Source organism: Dermacentor albipictus, chromosome 2, assembly GCF_038994185.2.
Source record: "Dermacentor albipictus isolate Rhodes 1998 colony chromosome 2, USDA_Dalb.pri_finalv2, whole genome shotgun sequence".
Classification (NCBI taxonomy): domain Eukaryota; kingdom Metazoa; phylum Arthropoda; class Arachnida; order Ixodida; family Ixodidae; genus Dermacentor; species Dermacentor albipictus.
The window spans coordinates 157,529,086-157,556,855 of NC_091822.1; the positions used below are offsets into that span (position 1 = coordinate 157,529,086).

General features: G+C 45.2%; 1 protein-coding gene and 1 pseudogene across 1 annotated transcript in view; one reads left to right on the forward strand and one right to left on the reverse strand.

The window, feature by feature from the left end:
* Positions 1 to 24,673, reverse strand: part of LOC139055785 (uncharacterized) — a 96,045-nt pseudogene extending 71,372 nt beyond the window's left edge.
* LOC139056178 (uncharacterized) overlaps positions 19,309 to 27,770 on the forward strand; it is a 254,910-nt gene continuing 246,448 nt past the window's right edge. Inside the window, exon 1 of the mRNA XM_070534170.1 lies at positions 19,309 to 19,630. The gene's annotated coding sequence lies outside the window, so the exon portion shown is untranslated. The remainder of the gene's footprint in view (positions 19,631 to 27,770) is intronic.

The following is a 27,770-nucleotide window of genomic DNA, read 5'->3' on the forward strand; positions in this document are numbered from 1 at the left end:
GCGGCTGCAGTGCATCCATGGTAATCGCATTACATTCGACAGTAATGCTGAAATTGTTTCTGTCACAATTTTTCTGGTGAGAGAAATGTCGATTTCTGTTGGCTGTAAAAAGAAAGAAAACAGTATAAAGAAAATAGAAGCACGAAGTTGTCTCTCGGTTGCTGCGAGACACTTAGCACCTAATGTTGGAGCGTGCCGCATTCAGTGCGCACCGCCCGTCGCTAGTGAGGGACTATAACCTCCTTGGTTTACTGCGGTGTGCGACACTCGACGAATGTCTGTACACAAGTGGTTGTGCGTCTCGACATGATCAGGCTAATCGGGCTCTCCTTACTTTCCTAGATGCAACAAACTCAGGTTCGCGTTTTTAGCTTATCTCTGCCTTTAAAATTACAAGAAGATAGGTCCACCTATCGAAACGTTGGCCAGCCTGTCTGAGGTACTTCAACCCTGTTTAAAAAGTTTATACCACAGTGTGCCATTCCATCTGCCAGCCCCTTTCTTGTTTTTAGACCCCAGACACTATTTCTTCTAATTTAATATTATTTAGTAGCGTCACCTGCAGTGACCGGGACCCACTGTGCGTCGCCTGTAGTGTGCTTGTGTGCTGCTTTATTCTTTGAGATTCCTCATCTTGCTCTTTGTTTTCTCTTTCCTCCCCCTCTTCCTATCTTCGTTTTCTATGTTTGTCTCCTCCTTTCTGAAGGGTAAGCACACGTTGTGCCAATTCCGGTGGCTGTTGCCAGTCTGCTCCTCCCATTCCCTTTCCTGTGAAGTGTATATACGTTTTGAAATCTACTATTACTACTACTACTACGACTACTACTACTAATAATAATATTTTTTATTGCCATCTTGAGTATGCATGTTGAAATATCTGGTCTGTCAAAGCCATAGGGAGGCTTGCGTAACAGGACCCTGCAAACATCGGCAAGCGAAAAATTGTAAAAGACATTGGACAGGCCTGTGATCACTCATCATTACGTAGTGAATGAGAGAGATACAGAAAAGTAGGTGATAACATAACAGAAAAATGATATAACAGTGGAGAATAAGAAGACAGCATTGCACGAGTGAAGGATTATTCGACATATTCCGGAGGGTGTGCTTCGAGGTCGCAGTGAGTATATCGTCTGGGTGTTCAGCGAAAATTTGGGGAACATAAACCCTCCTTCTAGCTTTGCCATATCTTGTGCTTTTAATAATAATAACAATAGGACAAACTAAGAAAATAATTTACAGCCTAAGGAATTTTTTTACAATGTTAACCAGGGTTTAGCAAAAGTTCTACTGGCCAATATGCTTTTATGTCAGAGGTGGGCACAATACATCACCTTTGTAGACTTTAGATTTGTTGTTGACGCAGTTTACAGAATCGTAGTGTCGTTTTTTACTCCTGAGTTGCACAGTTGTAAATTTAGTACTAATGTTTCTTGAAATTTGAAAATTATAAAGTACTTTGCTGAAAAATGTTGATGGCGTAAATTGGAAATCCCTTGCTCCAGTTACTCACATTCAATACTTTCTTGGAAATACGGCAAACCCAATTAAATCCGATGGATCGATTGCCGAACAATACAATTTCTTCGTTCCCCTGCACTTATTTGGAGCTTCCGAGCTGAAACTTCCATTTCAAAATCGAGAGCAAGGACATTACCGGCGATTGAATTGTTCATATAACGCCGCAGTCTTTATTTTTTCACCGCAGCACCAATCATCCGTCGTTACGGACAGGTACTTACTACTCGTCAAACCCGTCCGTTCATAAAAAAACTTGGAATTGAAATTGCAAAGCAGTACTTTACAGCGCCAATTCGAGTGCCTACATTTTACTATAGGCAGTGGAGCCGAGTCCCTTGTGCTGCACCGAAGAAAAAAACTTGAGCAGCGCAATGTTTCGAAGCATTTTTTTTTTAAGTCTGAACAGAATTGTTCACTTCGTCAGCCCGTGAAGCATCCCTGCATAAAGAAGACCCCACAATCCTCTTTGAATGCACTTGCTGTTGGACACCTCAGTTAATAATAATGATTTCAATGTGCCCCGAACAACTAATGAGGCTTCGACTTCTCTTGGGCCACAACCTCACAATCTCAGACGCATTTGTAGCCTAAAAAAGTTCACCCGAGCAGCTGTCAGATTTCCACAACGAGTGTGTCATAACTGTTCCCAAAGGAACATAAACTTTTAAATTACTGAGCTCTAGTGAACGTTTAGCATTAAAAAAGAATAAGTACAAGCGAAGGCTTCTGCACATACTAGCAAGAACTGACAGTCTCAACTCGTCTCGTTTTAATTAGTGCCTCTTTTACACGGCGTCAAAACAAACTATGTTTAATAAGTAGTTCACTGAGCAAATGGCACCCGCAAAATCTTGATTTAAGTGTTAGTTCAGTCCTCATGCTGCTGCCGGATGTTTCAGTACTGCTAGTCGTGCGAAAACAAATTACGACAGATTAAAACCAAGTTAAACGTCGTAGAAGTTATGTGAAGCAAGCATATGTTACGTGCTCATTGTACCGTAACAAATATGGCTGTTATCTCTTACTGAGATGTTCCATACCATTTTTCACGTCTGCTCTATGATTATCCGTCTGAACTGCCGCTCTAACGGTTAAAGCGCGCATGAATTGCGTGCAACGCATTGGAGCGAGCTCCATAGCCCAGTGCTGTAAACGCTTCCTTTAAGAAATAGATTGTGGAGCCGTGTGTACAATTTTTCAAGCCGAAGCTTTGCTAACCGCGTCGAGCCGAGTTTAGCCGTCGCCAGCAAGTTGACCTTCATTTGACCTGAGCTACTCCGTAGCCTTGGCAACGCATCACGTGACTCGCTGCGCCGACCTCCGCCACAAGCTTGGCGCATGCGCTCTCCGCAGCTGGGTCGCCGGCTGATCACGCGACTCACCACTCGCCTGGCTAAGAGGAGCGCAGTTGTGACCTTTGTTGCGGGTAAGCATAAGACGAGTTTACAAGCTGTACAGAATTAATTGTACGTACCATTACGTTCACGGTATTCCATTAAACACTTCCCTACAGCTCCGCTTCACGTAGATTCCAACATCTGCGTTGGAACTACATGGTTTTTCATTTTTTTCGTGGCGACTTGACACATTCTACTAAGTGGTTGACGTAAAGGGTCGTCAGTATGCAGCGGATAAGAAGCTGCGTTTTTTTTTCTCTTCTTGAACGAACAACCACGCAACACAAGAGTGTTCCTAACGTGCTGTCACTTCAATTGTCACACATTGTCACTGCAAACTTTTTCACAACCGTCCACGCTTCTGGTTACCCGACATTCCTAAAATGGCAATACCATTTTAGACACAACTAAAGCTATTAAATCTCTATACGAAGTATTTTGCGCAGCACCTCTTAACATGGACTTGAGGGACCCAATTCTATAAGCTTTTCGTCCGTAAGCACACTTTCCCACTGGCCAGCAGCCTTCTGAAATGTACTTAAGGGTGTTTGAATGGTGAAAATTTCAAATGGAATTGAATAATTGAGAAATATTGCTTGCGAATATAGAAGCGAGTAGTCATTTCTGCTATAAGAAAAGGAAAAGCCTTCACCAAGGGTGACTACATTTCTTGCTTTTATTTTAACTTCAATGAAAAATTAATACTTTTAATTTCTAAACAATGTTGCTGTAAACTTTGCGTGGAGTTTGCTTGGCAAAGACAGATACCTAATTGCATGCTTTGATACATGTATACATGCAATGTCTTTCGCAACTGGACGTGCAATCAGCTGAAGAGCTTAATTAGAAACAACAGACAACTGCTTTATTTTTTCTGTTGGACCATGAAATTTACAGTAATGGAACAAAAGAAAAAACAGCACGTCGCAAAATGCGTGTGGTATTGCCTTTGTTAAAAGAGAACGGTTGCGACAGAACACCGCACGCTACTTTAAAGGAGCCCACCCGCCGTGGTTGCTCAGTGGCTATGGTGTTAGGCTGCTGAGCACGAGGTCGCGGGATCGAATCCCGGCCACGGCGGCCGCATTTCGATGGGGGCGAAATGCGAAAACACCCGTGTACTTAGATTTAGGTGCACGTTAAAGAACCCCAGGTGGTCAAAATTTCCGGAGACCCCCACTACGGCGTGCCTCATAATCAGAAAGTGGTTTTGGCACGTAAAACCCCATATATTATATTATTACTTTAAAGGAGCCCAAGTACGAGACACAATTGCGTCATCTAGTTGGATACATTAAATTCACATAAAGGCTATCTCAAAGCAACGTCATTCTTACCCAATCCCTACAAATTCTGGGCAGGACTTCTCTGCTTCGTGAATTCACTAAAAAAAAAGTGGTGCCTCTGCGCATCAAACGCGCTTCTCTGGCAGCAGAGACATTAGGAACAGTCCCCAGATACATCAAAATCTGTATTTCGGGGCTCCGATAAGTGTCGTTATACATTTATGTTCGAACAGAAACGAATATTCCGCAATATCGAAGAGCAAATTTTCAAATCGAATACCAAACACTATTCGATCCATAATGAAATATTCAGTGCTCGCTCGTCTACTAATAACATGTCTAACATAACAAATGGCTGGCATCTCCTCTTAGGAATAGTTATAGGGTACGATTTTATTATTACTATTTCTTTTTTGGCTCTGTCTGAACACGGCCTCTGGTTTTTCCAGCGGCTCCCATGAAACCATCGCTCACTTTCACCGTTCGAATTTTCTATAACGTCGACGCTCTCTCATCGTTTCGCGTTCTTCCTGTATGGAAGAGATTTCGTTCTGGGAAAATTGAGCTCTGCCTCTGGGGACGTAATAAAAAAAGAAACGACGGAAAGTACAAGACTTGCATCATGCACCCACACCCGACACCACACGATTCAACAAACAAGTTTGCTGCTCTCGGAAAGCGTATAGCGCTCCCGTGTACACCCTTGGGAATCACTGAAGCTCTTGGCCAGAGTTATTCAGAGCGTGCCTACCAGTGATATCAATGCACAGTTCGGTGGTTTTGCTTCGCCCCATTTCGGCAGAGGGATGAACTTCCGTCGATCAACACCGGTGCCTCCGTAAAACCGCGCAGCATTGGCAGAGCTACAGACACTGTCGGTCTTGCAAATAACATGCCGAATCGCCAAACATTGTAAAAAAAATATTCCTGTGGAATCCATCTCACGGTGAATGTCGACGTTAATGCCACTAGCATTGGAGCAATGCAGCGGCGCATCGTAATGCCACCACTGACGCGCCTCATGTATGACAAATGTATGCAGTCGGGCTCCGCTCTCGCGATTCCCTGTGGAGACGCTACGCCATCTGGTGGCTCCGCCGCAAAGTTGTGTCACGTGTTTTATTATATCGTCACACGAGGTCGTCTGAATATGTATGACGCGGGTTCGATTCCGACCGGCTGCAGATCAATTCTCAGGGATATCTTTTTTTGAAGAGCTGCACGTACCCAGTCGCACATACAGTGACCCACGCAGACGTCAAAGAGGGTCACTCAAAAGTGGCAAATACCTAGCGTCACAAACGTAGTGTCGCATACACAGGGACCCAACTTGCCCGGACGGTTGGTTTCGCGCCTGGTTTTCTCAGCACAGGAGCCCGGTGCTCTACCTGTTAAAATATACACTAACAGTGACCATAGCTAGTAGCGAAGGGCTAGAGATGCAGGTTGATAGGCAGACAGACACCGGAAAGTGTGTGAAGTATCCGAAGAACACTAAGTACGTTAAAGTAGGAAAAGTTCGGCAGTTCCAGCACTTTCTCATAGGCCTTTACACTGCATAGACTGCTCTGTCTTCATTATGACGGACACACAGGCAGATGGAGAGAGAGAGAGAGAAACTTCATTTCTGAACTATCCTTAGCCCAAGTCATCGTTGTCGCAGTCCGGCTGGGTCGTGATCCATTTGTTTGTACCCGTTCACGAGTTTCATGTTGTCCACAAGTAGCAACCATAGTATACGGCGTAGCTCTTGCGGTGGAGTGGTCCAGCTCTTCCAAGTGCAAGGTGGGGTGTCTGAGCGACTCAAAGTGTGGGGGGAAGGGAGGGCTCCGGGGCATTCCCGATAAATATGAAGTGCGTCGCCCTATTTTCCACATACTTAACGCAGCGGAAAACAAATGCAAATTTAGAAAACACGGAAAAAGCGTTGTATTAGTGATTAGGGTAAATTCGAGGATATCAGTGTCATATGTGTGGTAGACAAGATATTGTACAGATGGTAAGTTAGATGTTTAAGTATTCGCTTGACTGAACGCATAAATTCTTTAAAGTGTTCATCATTCAAGGAATGAAGTGTCACAATTTTTGAAGTGTGAAGCAGCGCTTCAAGTAATACATGCAAATTTCTCTTTTTCTTTATTCGTAGACTTCGCAGGCTCAATCGGAGTATCACATCAGGTGCAAAAAAACAGGGTATGATTAGAATAGATGCAGTAGTCACAACACAAAACGAATTACATGCGCGTAACAATTGGATCATCGAGAAAATGTGGAAAATAACACTTTTACAATGGTTTAGCAAGGGCTAGATTAGTGTAAACGAGTTGATTAAAAAACAAAATCCTGAAAATGTAGCTGTGATCTCTGATGGAAATGTCACCGGGTCGTGGATTTCGACAGTTAGCCTTGGTGAACTTTGCGCCCAAATCGAGGTGGCCTTAATGTCACATTTACTACGTCAAGATTTTCGAGTCGCTTTCGCGTCGTTTGATACTTTCCACTCAGGGAAAATCCTAAAAACAAGAAATGAGAATGAACTATTAGGCTTCTCTTCAAATGAAGTGTATTCGTTTGTACTTTTGAGACTTTTATCTACATAAGTGTGGAGACATTTACTTTGTATATTGCATATACCATGTGCTCCTTACGTCATAGTCTTCCTGTGGAAACGTTGCCTGATAAGTACTGGTGCTTGTGTGAAAAGAGTATTTGATATGTAATATTGAACCCTGTATGATGTGTGACGGAACCACTCAAGAGATAAGGAGTAGCCGGCGCCTAAATTGTGCGCCAACATCTCCTTATATCATATCAATAAAAAAAAAGTTAACGGTGTAACATTATTACAGGGCTTTCTTGCACACAAAGGGTTCGACAGGATTTGCATGGCACGGTCTTCTTCCCCAGTACAGTTCCCCTCAAAGAAAGCCAACTGCCGAGCCCGGGGGTGCCGTAGCATATATGGGTAACTGGTGGGTAAACTGCAGTGACAGCATGGTTTGAAACCCACGTCCACGGCAGGGTGCTTATTAAAATCTATTACTTACGAGGTATCCATGGTCCGAGCCCGCGCTTGCTGGTCCCAGCTAGACCTTGACCTGCGCTTCGGGCTCTTTCTGGGCTACCAGATCACCGCGGTTGTCTTCTAGCATGGCTCACGGCACCAGTTCTCACAGACGTCAGAAGGGGCTAGTGGCGGCATAGCAAAGTTGCGTCGCTAGCAGGCTTAAACTTTCGTTCTTTTTTCTGGTATTTCCTGACTCGCAATCGCGCTAGGAGCGTACTATTGATAGAGAGAGATGAATGAGATAGGAAAAGCAGGAAGGTTAACAGGAATATAGTTCACCAGTTTGCTACCCTGCACTGGGGAAGGGGTGAGGGTAGACAGAAAGACAAAGAAAAATGCACATACATAGAGAGAAAGGAAAAGACTACAGAAAAAAAGAAAACAACACACACACGATGGAACTCAGGAGTACCACAGTCGTTCAAACAGGTCACTTGGCTGGATGAACTTCAGTAGCATGCTCTCACCGCCTTCTGGTGTGAATATCGCATCAGCCGGCATTCTAAGATCGTCTGCTCAGAAAGCGGCCGGTCATCGAGGCGTGCCAATTCCGTAACGCGCAACCGCCCCTAGGAGCTGTAGTGGGGACAATGACAAAGGATATAGTCAACTGTTTGGTGAGAAGGTTTAAACTGGATGGCCACGGCTTTTCCGGGGAAGATCACACCTCCTGTAGATGCGTCAACAGTCGTCCAGCCATCGTTGTAAATGTGGAGTTGATCCCTGCATGTTTCGTGCAGAATTAGTAGAGATGGCTGCTTGAGAGCTTTCGTTCGGATCCCTGGTACCGAGAGTCGAACTCGTGGGTGACACAGACACCAAGGAGGCGATAGCAGCCTCTCGGCAAGTGTATAATCTCGAGGGAGGCAGTCACGGTACGCCGAATATCTCCTGGCAAAAGGACAATTGCGATAGCTCAAGATTACCCAGTCACAACTCATATCACATTGCAAGTGCTCACAGTGCACGTCAGGCACATTACCCCTGCCCCTTTTAACCACTTTGTCGAACTGTCCAAATACCGGCCCAGTACTATTGACAGTTACAGAAGTGCCAATCTCCCGATATATACTTGCTCCACTCGCTATGGTCTCTTAATGTACACCAGAGGGCAACACTATTTGCAAGCTCTATTTGCAAGCATCTTGCGGGAAAACATTGATTCTTAGTGAATAAAGTCAAGGCAAAATGTTCCTTTTTCTAGAATTCTGCGCCGAAATATCAGTGCTTATAGGTCAGCGAGACGCCTCGAGTTTCAACGACATTGCTTTCTCATAACCGGGCCGTTTCGGCGCAGGACAGGTTCTCGAAACTTGCTGCATAGGCTGACTCTTCAGTTAGAACGCAAAGCGCTCATTTCTTACCAATTATTAAATAACTAGCCCCGAGTAGATGCTGTATAAATGAGTGACGTCACGGCGAGTTGGTGAGGGAACTCCATGGTGACGTCAGCACTCGTCTTTCGCGTTTGCGTCTTGATCATGATAAATTATGATGACATATCTAAATCGCACATTTCGCATGTGCCAAATCGAATGGCATATTGCCTTTAAAGCAGGGCAGCTGCAAGTCGCCACCTAGACTGCGTCAGCCAATCAGCTTTTGCTATTTGTTTTTTCGGGTTACCGAGCTCCTATGGAAGCGTTTGTTACTAATACAGCTTATCATTAACGTTTAGGGTGCCTTTAAAATGGGAAAACGATGCTGCTGCGACAAATTGTCCGAGTACAGCTGACAGATGAAGCAAGTTTCAGGCGTACCGTTTCACTCCGTAAACAAATGTTTCACTCTGAACTATGGTGGAACAGAGAGGACGCATCCTCATACGGGGGCTATGCGGCGCGGACAGTGAATTTCTCGCTATTCTTAGACGCCGAGCAATCCTAGCCCGCGCGCATGTTGGCGCTGCCCTCATTGCGTGTCCTGACCTGATCCCGAGGGACCCCAGTTATTCCCTGCCTCGAGTACGCATTTAGAGGACGAAGCTGGCCGCATCCCACATCCCGGCATGCACTCGCACCCACGCAGACAAACACGGTGCGTTAAGCTATTGGGACACCGGGCCCGAAAAAATTGTTTCAGCGCAAGAGTTCAGTCAGCCGGCTTCCCCAGCTCCGGTGCGTCGTTTTGAACATCGAACTCGCCGCCCAGAGACGGTCTGCCGACCATCCGCTTGACGGACGGTGGCTGTTGTGAGCAAACATAGCGTGCCTTTGCAATCACACGCATGCGCGGGCGTTATTAGTTCGTCGCGTTGTTTGACGAGCACGCCGCTGTGTGACTGCTTTAGCAGGGTTTTTGGAACAACCCACGCCCGAATCGGTGGGCGTGCGAGTAATTTGCGACCGCGAGACTGTTTGCGCGGCAATACAAAGCGCCACTTTGTCCACCGACCCCCGATGTAACCCTTTTCTACGCGTCGCTTCCATATTGCCTGCCTGGCCACCGTCCTTCGCCTTTTCACCGAAATGTATGCGTCGGCGTCTCTGTGCGAGCTCCCTGCACCCATTCAATGGGGACTGTCCTCCGCCGTCCCCGTTATAACCACACGCAATCGGGCTCCCCAGTGTTCCAATCTCTCCATCAACATTCGTGCATTCATCGCAGCAACGCCTGTTCCTATGAGCAACATACCCGCCGTGATGGCGCAATGGCTACTGCCATTTGGCTGCCTAGCGCGAGGTTGTGGCTTCGATTCCTCATCGGCGGCGGCGGCGGCCGAATCTCCATGGGGGCGAAGGGCAAAAGCACTCGTGCACTTACACTGAAGTGCGCGGTGGAAGAACGTCAAGTGCACGTGCTTCAAATTAATCCGGAGCCCTCATCTAGCGCCTTGCGTAGCCCCAGAGTTGCTTTAAGACGTTAAACCTCGTCAATCAATCAATCAATCAATCAATCAATCAATCAATCAATCAATCAATCAATCAATCAATCAATCAATCAATCAATCAATTGGTCAACCAATCAAATCGTTTCATAAACATACTTTGGAATCACGCTCTAGTACAGTTGCGCAACGACAGGTTTTTTTTCGGACGGTTACAGACGGACCGTGCGTCTCTGTGCGCCTTAAGTTTTTTATTCGACGCATAACGCGAAAATGGTGGTGGGTAACGATATGGGCAGATGAATCGATCCATTCGCTAGGCAAGGCTGAACGCAGAACGTACTGCATCGACCAAGACTATCAGTCGACGTGCGTATAATCCTCGCGCTAACGTACTCGTACTTACTGCGTGACCTATACGCTCTTGCCTGGCGCGCTTAAGCACATCAGCCTCGCTAAGAGCCAGCTGTAGCTGTTTGTTTCCACGGCACAGTCGGGCGTACGGCAGTTTCGTAAAGGTAAATCGAGAGTTCTAATTTGCGTAGGCACCAAATTTTTTGGCATTCTACGCTGCTTTTATTACAATAACCCATTTCACAATAATGCGACATTACAGTTGAAGCCATACGGCTGGAATTCATCCAATCGCCAGCGCTGTCTTCGCATCAATCAGTTCCTCTATCCGTCTGCTTTATGTTCATATGAATGACTAGGTGAGGCAAGGGAGAGATCCTAAATATACTTTAGCTCAAGCTTTAGGCCGTACAGCGCACAAGCGAAGTTACGTGAGCTCTCGTAGAACCCCATAAAGTTCTCAAGTAAAGGATTTCTTCCATTGGTGTGCTAACAGGACGACAGAATTCCGAACATTTCCCCTCTGTATAAAAAAAAAGAACAAAAAGCCTTCTTACTTCAGAGCATCATATTTTTTTCCAATTTCTTTCAAAATGCGTCTGAATGAGCTGATTAGATTTCGCTGTCTCTATTTTATTATCGTTTTGTTACTCCTGCACTGGAAGCTCCATAAGAGCTAGGAAGTGTTTGGTAGGTAATACAGAACTTTCTGAAGCACTCGTTCCTTTATTTTTTTAATTTTTTTTTGTGCCGCACGAAGAGTGCTCTAACTAGCTTTCCTTTAATACTTCACGTGGCTGTTTCGTAACAGATTCAAGAACTTCTCGAGCTCTCACAAGCAAAAGGGCGTCGCGCAGAGGGCCAGAGCTTGTTATCTTCCCGCCAAAGGCGCCTTTATAATGACAATTTCTCCCCCACGCAAAATGTCACGTACCTGCGCGCTGCACCTCCTCCCGACCTGAAATTTCAAGGGGGACCCTTAGGGTATCGTGCCTCAGAAGGGCTGCTCAGACTTGACACAGGAAGGAGGCGGTAGCTATAGCTCAGGTGCGATGGAAAAAAAAAAAACTACGAGACTACCCGTATGCGGAGCGGGAAAGTTGCGCATTTGTCAATGTATCGAATTAGATTACACAGTTGCCGCTACCAAGTGTGCGTAAGAAGTTACGCCTAAGGCCGACACTGTATCAGGGAAGGGACGAAGGTGAATCGGTACGAAACATTGCCTTAGATGCAGTGTAAGCGCAAACGATGCCGCGCTGAAACTAACCTGAACAGTGCAGCGAGTTCGTTTGTGTGTGTGTTATATGTTTCGTTATCTAATAATAATTTATTTTTTTTTATTTACAGAGTACCTACATCGCCATGAAGGCATAACGTAGGGGGGAACAAAATATAACCAGTAATACAGAAAAGCTTTTGGACAGATATACACAAACAGAATCACTACAATAGCTGTTAGGGAAAGGCTTACAAGTAATGTGAAACAAACAAGTTTCAAGATATATAACACATACATTCGTTTTACAAGAGCGCCGTCACAGCATGGAATAGAATAGTTCGTTATTTGACACATTTACTATATCATTTGATGAACTATTCCATTGTCTAATTGATTTCGGGAAAAAAAAGAGTAGTAAAAAGTGTTTGTTCTGCAGTTATAGGCTGAGATCTTTTTGTTGTTATCACGGCGAGTCGATATGTAATCTGGTTCCAGGAGATAGCTATAGCGATTAATACCTGTCTGATTATTATATATTCGGTGCAGTAGTTTAAGCCTCAACTTCTGCCTACGCAAATATAGTAGATCCCATCCTAAAGTGGCCTTCATTTCGGAAACGCTAGAGTACGGGCTGTAATTATTGCAAACAAACCTTACGGCTTGGTTCTGTAGTTCTTCCAGTCTATTAATGAGGTAATCTTCATAGGGATACCATATTACACAAGCATAATCAAGTATTGTTCTACCATGTAAGAAGTATAATGTTTCTTTAACTTCGCCTGTTGCCCGTTTAAAATTGCTGCGAATAAAATGTAACATCCAACTAGCTTTTGCTATGACAGTGTCAATCTGTTTATGCCAGGCGAGTGAATCGGTAGAATAGACTCATTAATACTTGTATTCCGACTGTATGTCGATAAGCGTGCCATTGATGTTATATCGGTGCTGAAATTTGGATAATTTTCTGGAAAAACTTACGCAACAGCACCTTTTTCTATTGAAATTCATTTTCATTTTTCATTTTCATTTCCGATTCATTCCGTGTTCCATTTTTTACACCAGATCGCTACCTTATGTAAACCTGTTTGCAATGTATCTATGTCATCTTCAGTGGTGATTTCTCTGTAAATCACACTATCATCAGCAAATAGTTTTATGGGTGATGTAATTAGTTCGACAATGTCATTTATGTAGATTAAAAATAACAAGGGGCCCAGTACGATTCCCTGAGGAACGCCCGAAGAAACATTTATTGGTGAAGATGCAGCGTTGTTTAGGACGACAGACTGGGTTCTTCCGTTTTGGTAGTTTCGTATACAATTTTGAATGTTTTCGTTTATATTTAATGCAGCAAGCTTTACATCTAGATGCTTATGGGACACAATATCGAAAGCTTTTTGAAAATCAATAAAAACCGCGTCTTCCTGACTATTTTTATCAATGGTTTTAGATAAGAAGTGCTGGAATTTTATTAGTTGTGTGTTGCAGGAATAACCTTTTCGGAATCCGTGCTGGGAAGTTGTAAAGAAAGCGTTTGGGTCAAGGAATGCAGATATTTGCTATATAAAATGTGTTTAATATCGTGCAACATATTGACGTTAGTGAAATCGGCCTATAGTTTTCTCTGAGTTTTTTATCGCCCGGTTTAAAGACGGGTGCCACGCTTGCCCTTTTCCAATCTTGGGGAATGAGGCCTGTTTCAAGGGAAAGCTTATAAATGATCGTTAAATACGGAGAAATGATGCTATGACACTCTTTAAGGACCACTGGGGATATTCCATCAGGTCCAATTGCTTTTGTGTCATCTAAATGCCGTAAGAAAGAATCGACCCCACTAACATCAAATTCAATGCCTGGCATCATATCGCCTTGATTGGTGTTGTTCAAAAGCGAAGTCTTCCCAGCAGATACTAGCGAAAACACAGATTGTAAGTACTGGTTGAAGCATTCCGCCCTCTGATAATCTGACATCACGGTTTTGCCGTCAATAGTTCAAGATGGTATTGATATGTCTTCGTTTCGATCTTATTTTACATACTTCCAAAAAGATTTTGGGTTTTTTCTCAAGTCTTTGTTTATTTAACAAAGAATTAAGGTATCTCTGGCGGATTTAATTGTTGCTTTCAATAGCTTATTTATCTCTTGCAAGCCTTTCTTATTTCTCAAACTGGTGTTGGCAGAAAACATTTTATATGTTAGTCTTGCTTTCCTTATATGTTTACGTATTTCTACGTTAAACCAAGGTTTTTGTTTTTTTCGTTGCCGCAGGTACCTACATGGAACATGAATTTCGACTAGTATAAGTATTTTGTCCCGAAATGCTGACCACAAAGTTAATGGACAGCGTGCGTTTCACATATATTGGAAAGTAGGAAAGAAATTTTAAAGTTCGATCCTGATAGCAGCATAGTCTCCTCTGTCGTAGCTGTACACTTTTCTTCGCGCAATTTGCGCCATCCGTAGTTCCGTAAGTTCTATGACAACTGCCCTGTGGTCACTAATACCTGGGCAAACAGTAACTTTTGATATTATGTTCGGTTCATTGTAAAGTACTAAGTCTAAAATTGCATTTTCTCGCGTAGGTTCCAGTACGTACTGCTGCAATCCATTTATTCCGAGCAGTTCTTCGAACTCTGTGTAAATACGGGACCTATTACCAGCCACACATCCGGCATTCCAGTTGCAGTCTGGCAAATTGATATCCTCCCCCCCCCCCCCCTAGATATACGCTATTAGGCAGAAGAGATAACATCACAGACGGCAATCCGAATGAGTCGCTGCTGCCGGGTGGGCGGTAGGATGTCCCGTACACTACATTGTTTCCGTTAGTTAATTTCACAAGGCACCCTACCGACTCAGAATCGTTTTCAAATAAAATTTGTGTACTTGACAATGCATTTGATATCAAAATGAATGCTCCCCCGCCATGTCCGTGCCTATCTTTCCGATAAACAGTAAAACCAGGCGGAAAGATTTCTACATTTAGGTATGGTCTTGTCTAACCATGATTCGGTGCCCATCACAATCTGAGGTTTAACAGTGGCTACTAAAGACATGAAGTTATCGACTTTGTTCTCTATGCTGCGACAATTTACAAGCAGGACAGAGGGCCGTTTAGGCTGCGAGCAACGTGCTGAGTTATTTTTCCGAGGAACGGAATTCGGAATGCGTCATTAGCCTCTGTCCAGTCACGCAGGCGCCTGAAGTGGAACGGGCATGCGCATATCGCTATCCCAGAAAACGTTTGCCCATGGATGATCAATTTATCATAACTCAAGCGAACACGATTTTCTTTGTTCTCTCTTTCTTTTTGCATAATTCCAAAGCTGACGTCTTTTTTCTTGTACGGCTCGGCTTGAATCTTCAGAGATGCTGTACGAAGTGCCTTTTAGTCTGTAAGTGTTTTTAAAGACGTTTTCTCTAGCCTTCCACTTTGAGAAGCATGCTACTATGGGCCGGTTTTTGCCTTCTCTGAAAACGCCTACGCGATGAGCCCGTTCAACCAAAATATCATCAACTTTCTTAACATCTTTGCATATTCCACTAATTAGTTTTTCAGACGCCTCCCACGACTCGTTATGCTCCCTGTCAGGCAACCCGAAAAAGACCAGATTCTGCCTACGGCTTCTATTTTCCAAGTCATCTAGTTTAGCCGTGAATTTATCTTCCATTTTTTCCACCCGAGCAATACGACTTTCTACATTGTTTGTCTTCTCTATTAAGCCCATAATTTTGGATTCTAATTCAAGTTGCCTTGTTGTAATTTCCGTTAACTTCGCAAGCACAGTTTCCTGGCCTGTTTTCATTTCTAAGAGAATCCTTTCCATGTTTGTCATTTGGTCACGTTCAACTACATTCATGGGCCCTGGATTTAGTTCTACATCCCCCGATTGGAGCAGTAAGATTTGGGAAAGCGTCAGACAGCCGTCGTAGAGAGAGAATAGTATAGCATCAACGAAGCACAGGCTGGCAGGTCCAAGGCATTCAATCATTTGTCGCTTGCTAATAATAATAATAATAATAATAATAATAATAATAATAATAATAATAATAATAATAATAATAATAATACCACGATGACTGTAGTTGTCGTTATTGTCATTAATATTGGGCTGATGACAGTACTGATAATAATAACTCGCACTCGCTAGTAGGTATAGCTAGGGTGCGAGACAAAAAATGCAGGACTAAGAGTATGTATAGGACTAAGCTAGAGTATGTGCTATCGGTGGACGCGCTCGCCGCATGCCATCGCTGAACAGACGACGGCGCGCTACTCTGGCGCCATCTCGTAGCGGGCGTCACCGCAGAGCCCGTCTTGAGCGGTACTACGCTTTTCTTCTCACGCTTTCGCCATAGACTCCTCCTCCTCCTCCGCTTTCCTTCTCGCACTCTTGTCGCTATCGCCGTCTTTCATCCCCCGTTACGCCGTGTTCGCTCTTTCATTCTTCGCTGTACTCGTTCACTCGGTTACGCCGAGGGACAACGTCGACGCGAAACACAAGAACGGGCGCTTAAAAGCTGCGCTCTCAAAAAAAAAAAAAAATGCAGGCCTAAGAGTACGTGGAGCGAGAAATTGGTGTAGTTATCGCTGCATCGAAATATGTTGCAAAACAGTCTAATTGTGGCGTAGATAAGAAGCTGGAACGATAAGGTTAACGACGTACTGGGTAAGAAATTGGCGCGGCTTAACCAGTGCGAAATGAGCCCCGCATAAATCGTAAGCGCGAATGATTCCGCGCTAAATATAATAGGAAAACTGACGCGAGACCGCGCGCTGCTATTACACAGCACTTGTTGTCGTTATTGTCATTACTACAAGTCTAATGATGTTGTTAATTGCAATAATTCGTCCTCAAAAGAATTCTGCTACGGATTTATTTCTACCGTCCTGGTGGTTCCGTTAGTTTTCATCTCAGCTCCGTCGCACTTTGCACGGTGTACTGAGCTTCGTCCCGAATATCTTATTTACTACCCATTTTAAGCTCTCAGGTTAGTATATTAGGAGAACGCGTCGATAAAGTACGTTTTCTTTGCCTGATTATATATGTATGCACACTTTTATGGAGCAGCGTAGAAAGCCGGCCACCTTCCCGCCTCGTCTCTCTCGTCTTTCACCATGTTACACTTCCGGTGTAACAGGCTGCCGAGCGTATAGACTTCCATTCTGCAGAAAAACGTATTCGCAAACGCCCGACGCAAAACGATGTTATCATTGGGCTCCATTATAATACGTTATTATTATTATTTGTTTTGAACACATATACACAGTTAACAGGAAAGGAAAAGCGAGGGGCAGGCTGGCAAAAAACACATGGAAAGCAAAATTAGCTAGCCCGGCGCCAAACAAAGATGTAATGCAATACGAACTTAAGAGAGGCACAAGAGGGCTGTCAACCTACCGTGAAAGCAGGAAGAAGTGAAAAACTTGTTTACGCATGTCCTCGGGCAGATGCCGAAGATGTTTCCACAAAGCAGGGAAAACGTAAACGGATCAAAACTTTTCATAACGTTCCCAGTAACTTTGTAGCTTCACTGCACCACCGTGACATTAGTCAAGACTACGACGTTGCAGACAAGCCGAATAAACAAAAGCGTTATACAACAAGACCATATCATGCCGTGTGTCGCATCTTACTTTTGCTTCTTTCGTAGTATCGTATGTGCACCAGCGAACAATGCGGCCGGGTTACTATGTATGTTACGCGTAATGTATCTCCCTCGCGAACCACAATTTGCATCGATGTTTGTCTTGCTTTTTTTTTGCCGGTCTCTTTTCGACTTGCTTGTGGCTAGTTCTCGTTATGACATTTTCTGTTAGTAGCAGTAGTTCCTTTTACGAATGGTGCGATGGTTTACATTAGTTTTACTCGCTCTCCGAGTTGAGCTTAGGGAATTATATAATTTTTGTCACCTCGTTATAGATAGCCTCGTCGGCGCTTTCTTTTTCTTCTTTTTTTCGTGCCCGTTCCACATCCCTCACTCTTCCCCCATTTGCTACTTTTTGTGGCGACGGGGGTCTATGTACTAGTCATGAGCATTCTGGGAACTTGTGTGGTGTTATAAGGGCAATCCTAGGCCTCATTACAGATTTCCTATATATACCTATAGAAAGCAGGTCTTGCGACGAGTGTTCGAATAAAGACGTTCATTCAGCCACCACCGCAGACCCTGCGGACATATCTCTCGAATACTCTTGCGCCACTAAACCACATTTTACTAACTTGTTCTGGAATTTCGTGCACAGGACCGAATTTCCGTATAATACAGCTGCTGATTTCATGGATTATCATGTAATATCATCCATTAACTAATCGGCTCCAATCCGCAAATTGGGACGTGCGCACAATAGTTAAGAAATTAAAAAGAAACATAAAACGCTAATTAGTGAAGTTTTCTTAATTAGCGAAGGTCACACTGTGACTTGCCCTGCAGACGCCTTTCTTAAGCTAATCCATTTGGGGGATATATAATTACGCTACCTGCAACAGGATATCTTTAATAAGTCTGCGCCCTCGAAGATATGCGGGTTACCCGGAGAGAGAATGGGCGACAGGCTCTTTAATGAATTAAAAATTACCGAGTATGCGCTTTCAAGTCATCGACACGGGTATTAGTTTCATAGGGGTCAAGGAGAGAAAGAGGGCGGGTAAAACCTCAAAGCGGGGGAAAGAGGAGGGAAGAGACAGTCGTAAGAGGTAACCTAAGACCTCGCTACTGCTTCACGACACATAGAGTGGGCTAACTCTCTCGCGCGCCGAAAAGCCTTACGGGTGCCACGGACGCTCTCCTCTACGAATGAAGAGTGTGAAAAAAAAATATCTGGCGGTCGCTCGCGCGGGCTAGCTCTTTGGGAGTTTATTAGCTGCGCTAATACTCCGGGAGGGCAACTCGAGGTGCATCTTCGGGGGACGGCCACCAACGAACGTAAGTTGATTCCTCCCAGGAGGCCTGCATTCACCCCTCCCCCCGTCCCTCCCCCTTCTCTAACGCGGGAGCAGCTCAGGTGACTGAACCCATTGCCCTCCCATGAACAGCCCCCGTTAGAGGCGATCGTTAGCACACCGCTCCAAACTAAAGCCGACAGCCGATGGACAGGGCTCGAAATTCGCGACGCCGTCTGGGTGAACGGAGTAAACCGTCGTCCTTCTGGCTTCAGACCCCAGCGCAGCCAGTCTAGCAGTTCACCCACACGCACGCACACACACGCACGCACGCACGCACGCACTGTAGAAGGGAGCGAAGTAGGATCGATCGAAACGAGGCCCGGGTTCCAGTCCGGATAGTACGAACTGAACAGAAAAAGAGGGGGAGAGAGAGGGAGGGATAGAAGGAACGGAGCGATCGGGGGGAGAGAGAGAGCGTAGAAGAAAGAGAAGTACCACCCCCCGAAAAAATCCTTGCACATCCGAGAGGGCCGTAGCAAAGCGCGCGCGGCGCGCGAAGCGATGCTCCTCCGCACAACGCCGGTGCGCGACGGAAAAAGCATCGCGCAGAGAGAGCGCGCGGAGCGCGACCGTGTTTGCCGGCTGCTGCTGTTCACTCCTGCTCTGTGCGTGGTCGTTGCCGTAGTAATCTTAAACGTCGTCGTTCGCCCGACCATTGTCAGTGCCCAGATCCTCCGACCAACGGGCAAAGTCGATGCCGAACGCGAACGGTTTTGTGACTAACTTTTTCAGCGCCGACACAGCGTCAACTGGAACGCTGGTGCATCGTTAGCGAGACGAGACCGTAATTGAAACAAAGCGTGCTCGAAAGCGCCTGACGACCTGTAGGGGAAGGAAAGAGTCACTGACGTGTGTGTGGACATTGTTGACTGTTCGAGTTAGCGACAGAAGCAACTGCCGCCGAAGGAAGCAGAGGTGTCACTTTCGAGAGCACGCCGGCGGATCACTCGAGTCGACTCCACGTTTGCAAGAAAGACTGCGGCGTTACTCCAACTAGCGAACGTCTAATGTAAGTTGCCTGGTTTTGGTGTACTCTAAGAAGTAGAGAATGTCCAGTGTTGTCACGGCGTTGTGCAGACATCGTACTGACTATACGTTTCGCCTTAACGACTATACTAATTTGTTTATATCGTGTACATTGCTGCTAGTTTATCATAATGACAACGACGGGATCACTGGTTACAACGGACATAAGTACGGGTTAGTTTCTTGCATTTCGACGTTAGCGCTATTCCACTTTTTCTTAACAGTGGTAGCTTTCTCTCAAGGCGAAGCGCCATCGAATGTGGCGCGTCACCTGTTGAGCGTAGCTGGTCACATCGGGTTTTCTGTGAGAGCAGTAATTTGTAAGCCGCCTCGAACACAGCAGAAGTGCCGAGCGAGACTTCGTGGCTGGTAAATGATAAGGCGAAACGGCGTTGCATGCAAGATAGTATTGCAGTATAGACGAGCAGACGGCACGGGAGCGTCTCTGTCGTCTGCTCCTCTTCATTCGCATGTAACACCGCTTCGCGATCATCTTTCGCGACAGCTTTGAGCGACGATAGATTGCTTGCGAGACAGAGCCCAAAGCTTCGCGGCGGAGTCAGTACTCAAAGACGTTTTCTTCAATTGTGCAAGATGAACAGGCCGGTCAGGCAACTCATCAATGATACTGGGCAGGAGGTCGCATAGCTCGTAACGGACTATTCAGCGTGGACCAATGCAAGAATATCGCAGTCACAACAGTAAGTCACTTACAGAAGGTGTGAATGGGAACGTGACATATGTAGGATGCATGTAGTGCTTCTGCACATGTAGACTTAGAACGCGAACGTTAAGCTTTGGTCACGTGCTCGGTCTCTGCTGCATTCGACAAGTCTATGAAAGAGCTAAGTATCAATAGCGCAATCGTTTCTGACCTTTAGAGCTGGAGCGATAATGTCAGACCTGATTTTCCTAAATTTATTGCTGCTTTAGTGTACTTACACAAAATAATGGAAAGCTGTCTAGCCCATAATGTCGACCATATATGTATACGTCTTAGCTGACGTAGATCTCAAGTTCAGCTAAGCGCGACACCAATGGTCGCTAAAGGCGTGCACTAGAGGACAGATTTTTATGCATAGCCGCTAGTTTATCTTGGAATACCCAAACGTAAAAGAAAGTCCGGTAAGCGATTTGCGCTAATACCTATTGAAGAGTAGAACATCACCTCAGGTTCTCGGACGGCAACTAAGACAGTTGTCCTTTCTGTAAGCACCACGGTGGGCACCGTATCAGCAGCTGACTCGATAGAGGCAAAATGACGTAACCACCAGAATGTTTTCCTTGTGAAATTTTTACGATGCAAGCTCTACTAACTGATGGACCCAACGTTCGGCTCGCGTTGTAACAGGATGGTGTGTCGCCCCTTTTGGGCGCCGCACCGCTTAGTACGTATACAAGTGCGCATTGTTCACTTCGAATGTCTCGATGTGCCGTCGCCAGAGATTTGACGTACCCTACGTTGAAACTGAGAACGCCACGGCGCCTTCCCTGCTCCGACGCAACTCCCGCGGCCTGTGTCTGGGATTAGCGTTTTACGAAAGGTTACCCCTTCCTCGGTGGAATATGGCAGGCAGCCAGGCCGAAATGTGAAAATCGCTCGGCCGTGAAGAGGCAGTCCAACACGCGTCTCGCGTTTGTTCTCCTCGTTACGACGACTAGCGCAACCTTCTTCGCACTGTGTTAAAGCGAACTGGATTCCAGCCGATTTTTGGAGACATTAGATTCTGTAGAATCGGTGGCCTCGTTCGACGCAGGCCCAGGAATTGCTACGATTTGTGACATCAACTGGCTTTGAAATGGATAGGGGTTACGGGCAGCAGGTGCAGCCCCGCGTGCTAGTGCCTCGCTCCCGCTCTCTTTCTTTATCTTGCTCCTCGGGACTCCTTTCCCTCCTCGTAGGGTAGCAAACCGAAAACGCGTCTGGTTGACCTTCCTGTATCCTTCCCTCCTCTCTCTTCTGTCTCTATCCTTATAAGAAGTCGTACAAAGAACACTTTCCCTACGAAGTACAAAAGTTCTACTGCCTTGGGGGGGAGGAAGGGGGGTGGAAGGGAGGGGCACTAGCGAAGTGCTTCTGTTAAGAGGGAACGACCCTGTGCATACATTACAGATTGCTGGGAGCCATCCTTATACAATACAGGAACGGCTCCTTAGGCTTCTTTTTTTTTATTGCTATGCTCAATTTCACAAAACCCACATCGGCTTAGTAATACCGGACTGTTTACACCCTGTAGATTTCGGCTCGTTGTTTGCAAATAGTCAAGCGCTGGAATAAACGCTCGTGCCATCGAAATCGACTCAGAGACGTGCTGCGGATCTTGCATCCTAATTAAATATATGTTTACGGGTAAGCGCAACCCATGACTATAGCTTCTACACATGGAAGCGAGGTGTCCAGACGTTGTGGGTGCCTGTCGGCCGAACAGCAGGAAGAGCTAAGGACTATACAGGCAGCGTCGTAGACTCAAGGTCGAGCAAGTTAGCAATCAGTGTGGTTGGGGGAACCGAACCTTGAAATCAATAGGGTGTAAAACTGGTCGAGATAGTTGATGTTCATTATAATGGCAGCGCAAATGGTACGGTGACACAGAGAACAGAGACACGCAGCACAAGTGATAAAATCAAGTCACTGATGGTTCGATACAGGCCCTGCGGTAGACCATATGCTGGTGGGCAGCAGTATTTTGGTGGAGCGGACAGCGGCCAATGACTGTGACTTATCACGACGGGAAAGCTTGCGTAGGTTCGTCTCGCTAATACCTAAAGTACATGTTGCTGGGCTAGTCGGTTCATATTGATGAATAGACCTGTTTAACCGACAGCAGTCGTGGATTCACTATACGTTTACTATTCGGGAGAATACCGCAAGGCACAGTTCACTATATGGCAATATTTGTTCTTACTATAATTATTTCGTTCCTCGCTGCTATTTGATTACCGACAGTGCTAATTAAGGCGATATTGACTCCAAAAATGACGCCGGCTATTCCTTTGCAGATGACAAGCGCCTTAAATATGTCGCATCACCAACTCACAAGAAGCATGTCTAGCAATAATGCAGACACAACAAGTAGCAAGGACACAAAATGCTGCAATTTAGAGGAAGAAACACCGCCATGAATGTAACAAGGGCAATGGACACTTAAAACACACAATGTCACACGAGGGAAAATTTCACACATACCACTGCTTCAAGCCGACACATGAAGCAAAGGAAGCAGGTTCGGTAGAAGAAAAAGCAGAGATGGTGGCCGAAAATGCACGCCACGGGCCTGTTGCTCCACACTGGGGTATAGAATGAAGCGGATAATCGAAGCATTATCCACACACGATAGTCGAAGGAAATTGGGAGTGATGATCGCAACATAAAATGTAATACAAGCTACATGTTGGTTCTGACCACAAGAACTAACTTATATATATATATATATATATATATATATATATATATATTCCACATCATAGTCTTGGTCCAAAACATTAGTGGCCACCAAAGACTGTTTCTTCAAATCTAACCTCCTGGCAAAGAGTCGGAACACGTTCCTTGTGCTCGCCGCACTTCAATCAATTCCAATTTATTTGTTTATTCGCAGGCCTTAGATATCCGTTCAAATAGGAGTCTCAGATCAAAGAGAGGAGGATGGGGCCTAGGTGCGATCACACGAGAAGAAACAGTCATTATACAAAAAGAAAAAAAAAGCTATAGTAGCTATACGAAATGGCCTTTAAAAAAATTCCCATTAATTTACATGCCAGTGGGCTTCCCGTTTAAAAGTGTTTGCGGTATTCCTCCGGATAACAGTAACTGAATAGGTTATCTCTGAAATTAACTGTCATCAACGTTTCATTACTGTTAACATAAAGCAATAGATGTTCTTCGCTCAGCGTGCCCCTCCCTACCTGGCCAAAAAAAAATTAAAATAAAGATACATCTCGGCTTTTAGCGCGGGGCCTCTCTCTCGGATGCGTCCCTTCATGCGGGCGCCTTAAGCAAGGTGTGAATTTCACTTGAGGCCCCCAAAAGCCCCCCCGAAGACGACTCCGCGCGAAAACAGCTTCGCAGTCTCGCAGCGGCTTCTCCAAAACTTCCTGCTTGCGCTTCTGAGCTCTTTCGAGAGCGCCACCTAGGCTTAAATATATTGTGCGGTTTCCGCGACCGCGACCTAATAAATTCTTTATAGTGACTGACGACGCCTAATCTTCATTGCACGCCCCGAAAAATAAGTATGAAGAATGTTAAGGCTAGGGGAGGGGGGGGGGGGGGCATTTTTAGGGTGTAACTAAGACAGAAACAAAAAGAAGACACAAGAACAGTGGCCAATCCATCCGTACTGCGAAGAAAAGAAACTACCGCTTGAAGGAAAGAGCTGCATAGAAACGACGTATTTCGCTTTAGTGCCACTTGTTCACTATAAGATGTGCGGGCTATACAAAGAAGAGATCTCAAGTATGCAAGGCGGCATCGCCCTATCCGTAACACACGCACGTACACACTACCTCTGTCTGAACGCGCGTATACAACAACAAATACGCAAAGGCAAATATTCAGAGACGAGCATGCATATTAATACGCTCGTGTGCACTCTATTGACGTCAAGCAGACCGGAATGCGGGACGGGATGCGATGCATAACAAGCGCACAGTCGTCGAGCCTTCTATGAAATGCTTGAATCCCGCGGAGGAGCCCGGGTCTATTACTTTTGTACGCTTTGTTGTGGCCGCTCGTCCTAACCCGTAATAACTACTGAGCGCACACTAACGTCTACACAATTTCGAGTAGACCAAACTGAAGCCTTAATTAGTGTACATGCTAACCATCCACGCTTTACCTTCGTACGCAAATATGAGACGGACTATGCAAATGCTGGCGTGCTTGAACAGCAGGCCCTGACCTAGTCGATAGCAACCTGCAGAAGTTTTGCGCAAACAGTATGACGAAAATACTACTGGGATGATATTTACGTTTAGACAAGCGTATAGGTTGACAAGGGCTAATATTTACCTTCAAGTAGGAGACGTGCATGGCCAGTCGCACGTGTAGGCCCGCGGCATTACTCAGCTCCGTGCTCTTTATCGAATTCTTTACGGTAAGACATGCGATTTACTGCACCGTCGTGCCTGTCATACGTCTCTTTTTTTTTCTCTTAAAGCAGGCTCCGGGCAGTCATAAAGCCGTGCGACAGAGGCTTATCAATAAAAGGAAACAGTATATTCCTAGCGAGAGGGCTCCAAGGAACGATAGGAAGTAGCGCATCATATTCAGGTTATTTAGGTTATACGTTTTCACTCGTTCAGGAAGTGAATACCGAATTTAAAGAGACGAAAAGAGGATACCAGCAAAAGGTCAAAAACTTGCATCGCTATTTTTTCTTTGGCTTCAGAGCAATGCACGAACAGTTATAATGCTGAAAGGAATAATTGGTACTGCGCGCCTCCTAGAAACAAAACCGCCTGCGTCGTTTGCATTACTTCGTGCGGTTCAGCGGTCGTATTCACAGTTGAAACATTTATAACGCCACAGAACGTTGCCCTAACAACTCCTCACGGCATCGCATAGTGGCGGCTAATGAAGTGAACTTACCAGTTATCCGAAGGCACAGGGAAGAGAATGTTGTTACATTTCGCAAACATCGGTGGCACACTGTGTCTGCCCATCGAAGTATTGCTTCCCCGCGTTGCTCGCATGAACTGCTGTAACTTAGTTCAAGGCCATCAGACGCTTACTTCACAAGAGAGACTCTTGTTTGAGCTCGTAGGAGCAGTAGCGTATGACCTCGTGAGACAAAGTCACACAGCTTGCAAAGCTGCAGTGTGTACAGTCGCGTTCTATGACCACCGCAACATGGTGCTCGTGGTCGAAGGGTTCCCAAGACTTTACGGCGGCGGCGACATGCAAAAACAAAAAAGTTGTATAACTAAGCATCATACTAATTAACGGTAATTAGTAATGCAAGCTTTAGTGTGCTTGCACCGTGGGGCCATATTGAAGCACACTCGACCACAGGTAGCGTGTTGCAGCTCATACTGAACGCGACTATACTTAACTGAACGACATCATTGTTTACGGCTCCATAAATAAATAAATAAATAAATAAATAAATAAATAAATAAATAAATAAATAAATAAATAAATAAATAAATAAATAAACATACGACACGTCAGAACAAGATGCAACAAACACGACAGAAAATGTGACAGCGCTGAACAAAGCGCTACTGACTACGCGAGAAGGCATTAAGACATACAAAAAGTAACGCTCTAAGAAAGGCCTTTGTTGATATCTTGATTTATTGGGACACCGTAGCACAATGTCCTTCCGAGCACTACTGCAACGTTCGTAAAAAAATGTTACGTGAGCTAGTGCACTGTGCAACAGCGAATGGTAAATGTCGTGATACCTATCGTAATATAATCGAATACAATAAAATATAGTGCCGTATGAGAATCCTACGACAAGGTAGAATAATTGTGAAAATCGGCCGTAGCACGTGGCACGCGAAGCATAGAACGAAATGAGAATTGTACGCATGGTAATCTAAGATAAGCGTGGTGAGATCTGGTATAGTATAATCGAACGAGAAGAAATTACACAGCGGAACAAGAACCTTATGCCAAGAAAGAATGGGATTCTATAATGTTCAAACGGGAACCAGCTACAAAGAACGTCGGTCTTATTGCGTCTGAGTTATTTTTCATTCCTTTCGTCGCATTGCTTTTCTGACATTTGACGACGGCTCCGCCTCTGAACGTTCGTAATTCCTGACCACGCTAGTATTCTGTCTAGCACTCCACCAATAGAAACTAGGTAGATGGAACAAGCCAGCGAATTAGGTGACCGTTTCATCGCAGAAACTCCGACAAACGTTTTCGTTTACTGTGTCTGCTATTCCTGCACCAAATAAATTTGTGTAATATTGGTCCTAAGATAATCTTTACCATCGACCTATGGACTTTACATGGGACACCGCGAAATAATAGGACCAAATAGGAACCTACGACAAGGATAGGGTAATTCTCGTGAGATCTCTCATGAGATGACCGTGCACGAACAAATTACATATCAAAATAAGAAGAGCGCGGTACGTTAACATTATCGCCGCCAGACGTACCTTAATATAACCGAGCACAGATACATTGCAGATCACAATTAAGAACCGTAGGGCGTGGTAACACACTCATCGTAAGATCTGACGCAAGATGGCCGAACACAAGGAAGTTAGAGATTGGTAAACAAAAACTTGCACAACGCAGCAGGACAACTAAAGACAAGAACTGCGGTTTTGTTTGACTACTTGTTTTTTGGTCGCATTGCTTACTCTCACGTTTTTCAGTGACTCGCATGTCTGTTAACACTGATCACACCATACCAGACTGTACATACAGTTCTCCATCGAACGCTCGTCCAAAAGTAAGAAAGAGAAAAAAATGTGCATTTGGGCACACGCCCCATCGCTCAGTCTTCCCCAGAAACTCCGACAAGTACCTCCTGCCTTTCCTGTCTTCTATTTCAGTCTCTCTCTCTCTCTCTCTCTCTCTCTCTCACCGACAAAATACCTTCGTTCCGTACACCTGGTTTCTCTGCACTGTTGGCAATTTCGCTAATAAGCGGCAAGACGCTAATAACCCACAATTCGCGTATGCGCCGACGCGTGCCTGATTCCTTGTTAGCGATAGAATGCTCGCCCCTCTACTATACTCCTCCAGTCGACATCAGGGGGGGAAGCAATAGAGCTGGGCAGGTCATGTATAATTCGTAGCGGAGATACCCGGTGGTCCGTCAATGTTACAGAATGGGTGCCAAGAGAAGGGAAGTGCGATCGAGGGCGGCAGAGAGCTAAGTGGTGTGAAGAGGTTAGGAAAGTTGCAGGCACAAGTTGAAAGCAGCTAGCGCGAGACATGGGTGATTGGAGATCGCTGGGAAAGGCCTTCATCCTGCAATGGGCATAAAACTGGGCTGATGATAGTAGCAGTGGGGAAAAAAGCTACACCGAAGAAAAAAGAGCCGACGCTCAAGTACACTCACACGACACATAGGTTCCGCTTAGACCTTAGTGGAACATTTTAGCAAGCACGTTCCATCTAAGGGAACTTGGGTGGTACGTGATTGACAGGTAACCTG